The sequence below is a fragment of the Octodon degus genome, unplaced genomic scaffold, assembly GCF_000260255.1.
Source record: "Octodon degus isolate 3935 unplaced genomic scaffold, OctDeg1.0 scaffold00093, whole genome shotgun sequence".
In the NCBI taxonomy this organism is placed as follows: domain Eukaryota; kingdom Metazoa; phylum Chordata; class Mammalia; order Rodentia; family Octodontidae; genus Octodon; species Octodon degus.
The window spans coordinates 5,464,332-5,469,829 of record NW_004524669.1 but is presented as its reverse complement, the minus strand read 5'-3'; the positions used below and the strand labels follow the sequence as shown (position 1 = coordinate 5,469,829).

Sequence of the window (5,498 nt, the reverse complement as noted above, 5' to 3'; positions counted from 1 at the left end):
TTTATTTATTTATTTATTTTTTTAACTTTTATTTATTTATGTGTGTGTGTGTGTGTGTGGCCAGCTCAGCCCACCAGGGCTTTTTTCTGAAGTGCTGGGGCATGTAGTATTGTTTTCCATCCTTTGACTTTCAGCCTGTGAGTTTCTTTATGAGTTAAGTGTGTTTCTTGTATAAAACATATTGTTGGGTTTTGTTTCCTAATCCACTGTGCCAGCCTATTTCTCTTAATTGGTGAATTGAGTCCATTTATATTGATGGTTATAATCGAGATATGTTGACTTACGATTGACATGTTATTTGAATGCTGTTTTTAACTTTTTTCTCCTGTGTTTGTTTGTCTTATTTAGTGGGTATCTTCTGTTCTCGTTGGTGGAGTTCTAACATCTTTCAGTAGTCTGTGTAGGGTTGGCTTTGCCATCATGAAATTCTTCAGTTGTTCTTTGTCATGAAAGTATTTCACTTTTCCATCAAATTTGAAAGAGAGTTTTGTAGGGTATAGTAGTCTGGGCTGGAATTTGTTTTCATAGAGGACCTGAAGTACTCTGCTCCATGCTCTTCTTGCCTTCATGGTTTGTGAAAAGAAGTTGGCCATAATTCTGATAGGTTTTCCTTTGAATGTGATCTGCTTCTTTTCTCTAGTGGCTTTCAGTATGATATTCTTGGGTTGGATTTCTGGGATCTTGACTATTATATGTCTTGGGGTGTGTGTGTGTGTGTGTTTTCTTGGTGTGTTTTTTATTGGGTTGAAGTTATTTGGAGTTCTGTATGCTTCGGTTACTGAACATCAGATTGTTTCCTCATATTTGGAAAGTTTTCTGCTATTACTTCTGCCCATATTCTTTTTATATCATTTGTATTGACTCCTTTCTCATTGATGCCTATTAGTCTCACATTGTTCATCTTTGCATCGTCTTGCAGGTGATGAATTATTTTTTCCTGCATCCTAGTTGGTTTTTAAAAAAATTTTTTTTTTGTGTGTGTGTGTGTGTGTGTGTGTGTGTGTGTGTGTGTGGCTAGCTCAGCCCACCTGGGGGGCGAGGCTATGCTTGTTCTAAGTAGGTGCTTTAGACCGCTGAGCCATCTCACCAGCCCCATCCTAGTTGTTTTTAAAAGATCTTTTCTTACCTTTTCACTAGCTGCACCAGCATCTTCAAGAGCTGAAACTCTTACCTTGACTTTCACTCAAATGGTTTTGCAGGCTTGTGATTGAGACTTTAAATTCCTCTACATCTCTTTGACTCTGATTCGTGCAATCTAGATTTAGATTTTTTTCTATATATTCAGGGGTAACATTTTATTTTATTTTTATTTATTTATTTATTTTGGCAGAACCAGGGATTGAACTCAGGCCCTTGCACTTGCCAGGCAAGCGCATATTCTACTGAGCCGTCTCCCCAGCCCTCTAGATTCGTGCAATCTATTTCTTTCCTGTATTGCTCATTCAATGAATCCATCATTTTTTCAATCTCCTGTATTTTTTTTATCAATGTCTTTTTTTCTTAGGTTTCATAGCAACTTATATGAATTTTTTTTCTTGATATTTCTTTTGCATTTATTTATCAATGTCTTCTTTAGAAGCAGTTATTAATTCTTTTACTGCAGAGTTTTTTACAGATCGGGTTTCCTCTGTATGTTTCTGTATTTGATTCTTTAGTTCAGGTGCTATGAATTTAGAGATTTCTTTTTTCATTTCAGACACTAATTCTGCTTTGAGTTCCTTTAAACCTTTCTTCAGTTGCTTATTTACTTCCGATGCTACTAATTTATATATTTCAGGTAAGCTAGTGTCCACTGCATTTGTTATGGGTGGGCATTGTGTTTCCTCCATATGTTTCTTTTTTTTTTCATTTTTTTCAAAGTTTTATTGATAAACAGATAGCAATGAGACAGTTTCAAATCAAATCAGAAGTACAGTTTCAACAAATAATACACTGCATATATTCTTCTTAGTGGTTAATTGCTGTACAAGATGCGGACTTGTGATCCTATTTACAAACACCATTAGAACAAATCATTCTATTCATTAAGAGAATGCAACTATATATCTATCCCAACCACTTTGAATACACAGATACAAAATGGACATTCATAGGTATACCCTCCTCCATATGTTTCTGCATTTGATTCTTAAGTTCAAATGCTATGAATTCAGAGTTTTCTTTTTTTTGTTTTTTTGTTCCGGAAATTATTTCTGCTCTGCGTTCCTCTATATCTTTCTGCTGTTGTTTGTTTACTTCCGACACTATTGATTCATTTATTTCAGCTGAACTAGTGTCCTCTGCACTTGTTATGGGTGGGCTCGAGGCCTGAGATTGCATTTTACTGCTTGTCTTTATCATTTCATTTAACACTGACCTCTGCCCTTTGGTGTAGAGCTTTGGTGCAATTATGTCCTTATCACTTAATGAAATTCAGGTACTGATATACCAAGTTCTAGTTCATGCAGTTGTGCCTGGCTTGGGTCTGGCTATTGTGCTCAGGTCCTTGTTGTTGTTGCCCTTGGAGGTAGGCCTGCTGTACCCCTCTGGTAAGATGATCTGTTCCTAGATTAGCTGTGTGGTTTTGATCCTAGTCTCACTGCAGGGACTTTAACTGCAGGGTTTTACCCCAAGCCTATATACCAGGTTTGGGGTGGGTCTGGAGGGGTACAAGGAGTGGGGTGAAGAGAGCACAGAAGCTCTCCCACACACTCACCGGGGCTGTGCTTTGGTGGGTCTGCAGGACTCCCAAGAGCAAGGCGGAAGTTCTCACTCACAGGATGGGCTGTGCTGAGTCTGGCTGGGCGGGGGAGGTCCAAGGAACATGGGGAAAGGCCTCTCTCACGCGGTGGGTGCAGGACAGCGCAGAAGCTCTCCCCCACACTCGCAGGGCCTGGGGATAGTCGGATATGGAGCAGGCTCAAGGCGCCATGGAAGTTCTCACTCAGAGGGCGGGCTGCGCTGGGTCTGGCCAGGCAGGGGAGGTCTGGAGAACGCGGGAAAAGGCCTCTCTCACACGGCAGGCCTGGGCTTGGAGTGGAGGGCGGGCACAGGACAGAGCAGAAACTCTTCCCCACACTTGCAGGGCCTGGGGTTGATCGGATATCATATTCTGGCATTCTGTTTTCTTTCCATTTTATTTCAGGTGTCATGCTTTTTTTTTTTTTTTCCTCTTGGCAGAACCGGGGATTGAACTCAGGCCCTTGCGCTTGCCAGGGAAGCGTTTATTCCACTGAGCTATCTCCCCGGCCCCTGTCATGCTTTTTTATGACTAAATATTTCAGCCTATTTTTAAACATTAAGAATATTCTTATGCATTAGGCACAATTCAATTGTCAAGTGAGATACTCACACTGACTTAATACTAATACTTATAACACTCTCTAAGTCAGACTATGTGCTAGTTTTTGGAATGATGTTATTTTTTTCTTTGTTTTTGAGGCAGGGCCTCACTTTACAGTCCAGGTTGGCCTCAAACTTGCAAACCTCTAGCTCCTGTCTTCTGACCAACAATAGTCTTTATGGCAGTTTTTTCTTCCTTGTCTAGGAACCAATCTCAAATTCCATGTTCTTTTTGATTGTAATGCTCCTAGTCTCCTTCCATCTGGAATAGGTATTCAGCTTTTATTCTTATGACTTTTTTTGTGGTGTTTTTGGAGGTGGTGCTGGTATTGAACTCAGGGCCTACCATGTGATAGGCACATGCTGAACCACTAAGCCACAGCCTCTGCCTCCAACGCTGATATTTTTGAAGAGTACACGCTCGTTGTTTTGTAGAATGACCCCCAGTTTGGGTATAGTTCTTGCCTTGTGTTTAGGTTTGCATTGTGTTTGTGTGGCAGAAGTGTTACATAAGTGGTGTTGTGTCTTCAGTGGCTTGCACTCAAGCCCCATAGCATTTGGCTGCCCCACTACTGGTGAAGGCAGTGTTGGTCATCCAGATAAGCAGTGTCTACTAGGTTTTGCCACAGTAAAGTTACCATTTTCCCTTTGAGGTTTTTGTTTGGGGTTTTTTTGTTTTGTTTTGTTTTTTGGGTACTGGGAATTGAACTCAGGACGTTGTGCCCTTTTGTTGGAGACAGACTCTGTATGTAATATAGACTTGCCTTGAACTTGCCTATGTAGCCCAGGCTGGCCTCAGATTCACAGTGCCGCAGCCTCCCAAATGCTGGGAATACCTGCATGTGCCCGCATACCTGGCTGTTTGAAGTATTTTTAATGGGAAAAAATATTGCATCATAGCCCTGAGGAAAATAGTGGAGCTTTTTTTATTTTTATTTTTTTGTGCTGTTATTGATAGATTTTAGGGTTGTGCTGGAGGAGAGAAAGTTATAACATTCTTTTGAAATTAAATAAAAAGGTTAAACAAAAAGGTTAAGGGTCAGGAAGTTAGCTCAGTGGTAGGATGCTCGCTTAGCTTGCAGGGAGCCCTGGGTTCCATCTCCCATCACATGTAGTCACACACACGCGCACACACACACATGCACACAAACAGAGGCACATATACACACACAGAGGTGCACATGCACCCATAAAGAGAGAAAAAAAAAAAAAAGAAAACAGTCAAAGATTAGTTAGAATTTCTGGTTTGAGCAACCACTAGAAGAGTGTACCATGCACCCATCCGGGCACCTGGAAAAGAAGAGTAGGTCTAAATGAGCTGTTTTGGGATGGGGACCCCATGGGGTCCTTGAGTTAGGTGGGTGACTGTAGAGATCTGGGGCTCAGAAGAGCGGTGTGAGACAATTGCGTCATCTGCATTCACCCTGGCCAGGGACAGGATTCCCTGCTGACATGTATGGAGGGCAGAAGAGGTGGGAGGCAGACCCTGAGGAATACTAGCATTTCTGTGAGGGCCAGAGGAAGCCAGGGATGACCTGAGAGAGGGACAGAACTTGATGGGAACAGTGGAAGGAAACATTTCAAGAAAGAGTGGCACACTGTCAGATGGCTTCCAAGGGACAATGGAGTATAGAGATAAGCTCTATTTGTTAGGCTTGGAGAAAAGGCAGTTCTTCTTGATGAAGGAAACTCTTGGTAGTGGGCTGAGGAAAATGTGAGAGACGTAAAGATGGGGAGTCTTTTCCAGAGTGTCATCTGTGAAGGGGCTCTGCTTGGGAGGTGCTGTGGAAAGGGAGCAGTAGAAAATGCTGTGAGGAAGAGGTGGAAGATGAGGTGGGGAAAGGAGGGCATAATGAGAGATTCCTTGGGCTGAGCACGGTGGCTCTTACCTGTCATCCTAGTCACCCAGTAGGCTGAGGCAGGGTGATTTCAAGTTCAGGGCCAGCTTTGGCAACTTAGGAAGACTCTGACACAGAATAAAAAGGGCTTTGGATATAGCTCAGTGACAGAGCTCCCATGGATATGTGGGGAATGTCCTTGACAGAAAGGGAGAGAGGAGAGGAAATTTTTATTTATTTTAATCTTTTACTTGTTTACTTGGTACAGCGTTTTGCTACACATCTTGGACTCATAGTGAGCCTCCTGTCTCAGCCTCCCCAGTCCTAGGATTACAAGCA

The 5,498-nt window shown here is 42.1% G+C and overlaps 1 protein-coding gene across 4 annotated transcripts in view; it reads left to right on the top strand.

Moving 5' to 3' along the window:
- Csad (cysteine sulfinic acid decarboxylase) overlaps positions 1 to 5,498 on the top strand; it is a 34,136-nt gene that overhangs the window by 8,273 nt on the left and 20,365 nt on the right. The window contains exon 1 of one of the 4 annotated variants that reach the window (XM_023722624.1): positions 3,527 to 3,592. The exons of the other annotated variants lie outside the window; for them this stretch is intronic. The gene's annotated coding sequence lies outside the window, so the exon portion shown is untranslated. Of the gene's footprint in view, positions 1 to 3,526; positions 3,593 to 5,498 lie in introns of those variants that run through there. 4 annotated transcript variants of the gene reach the window in all.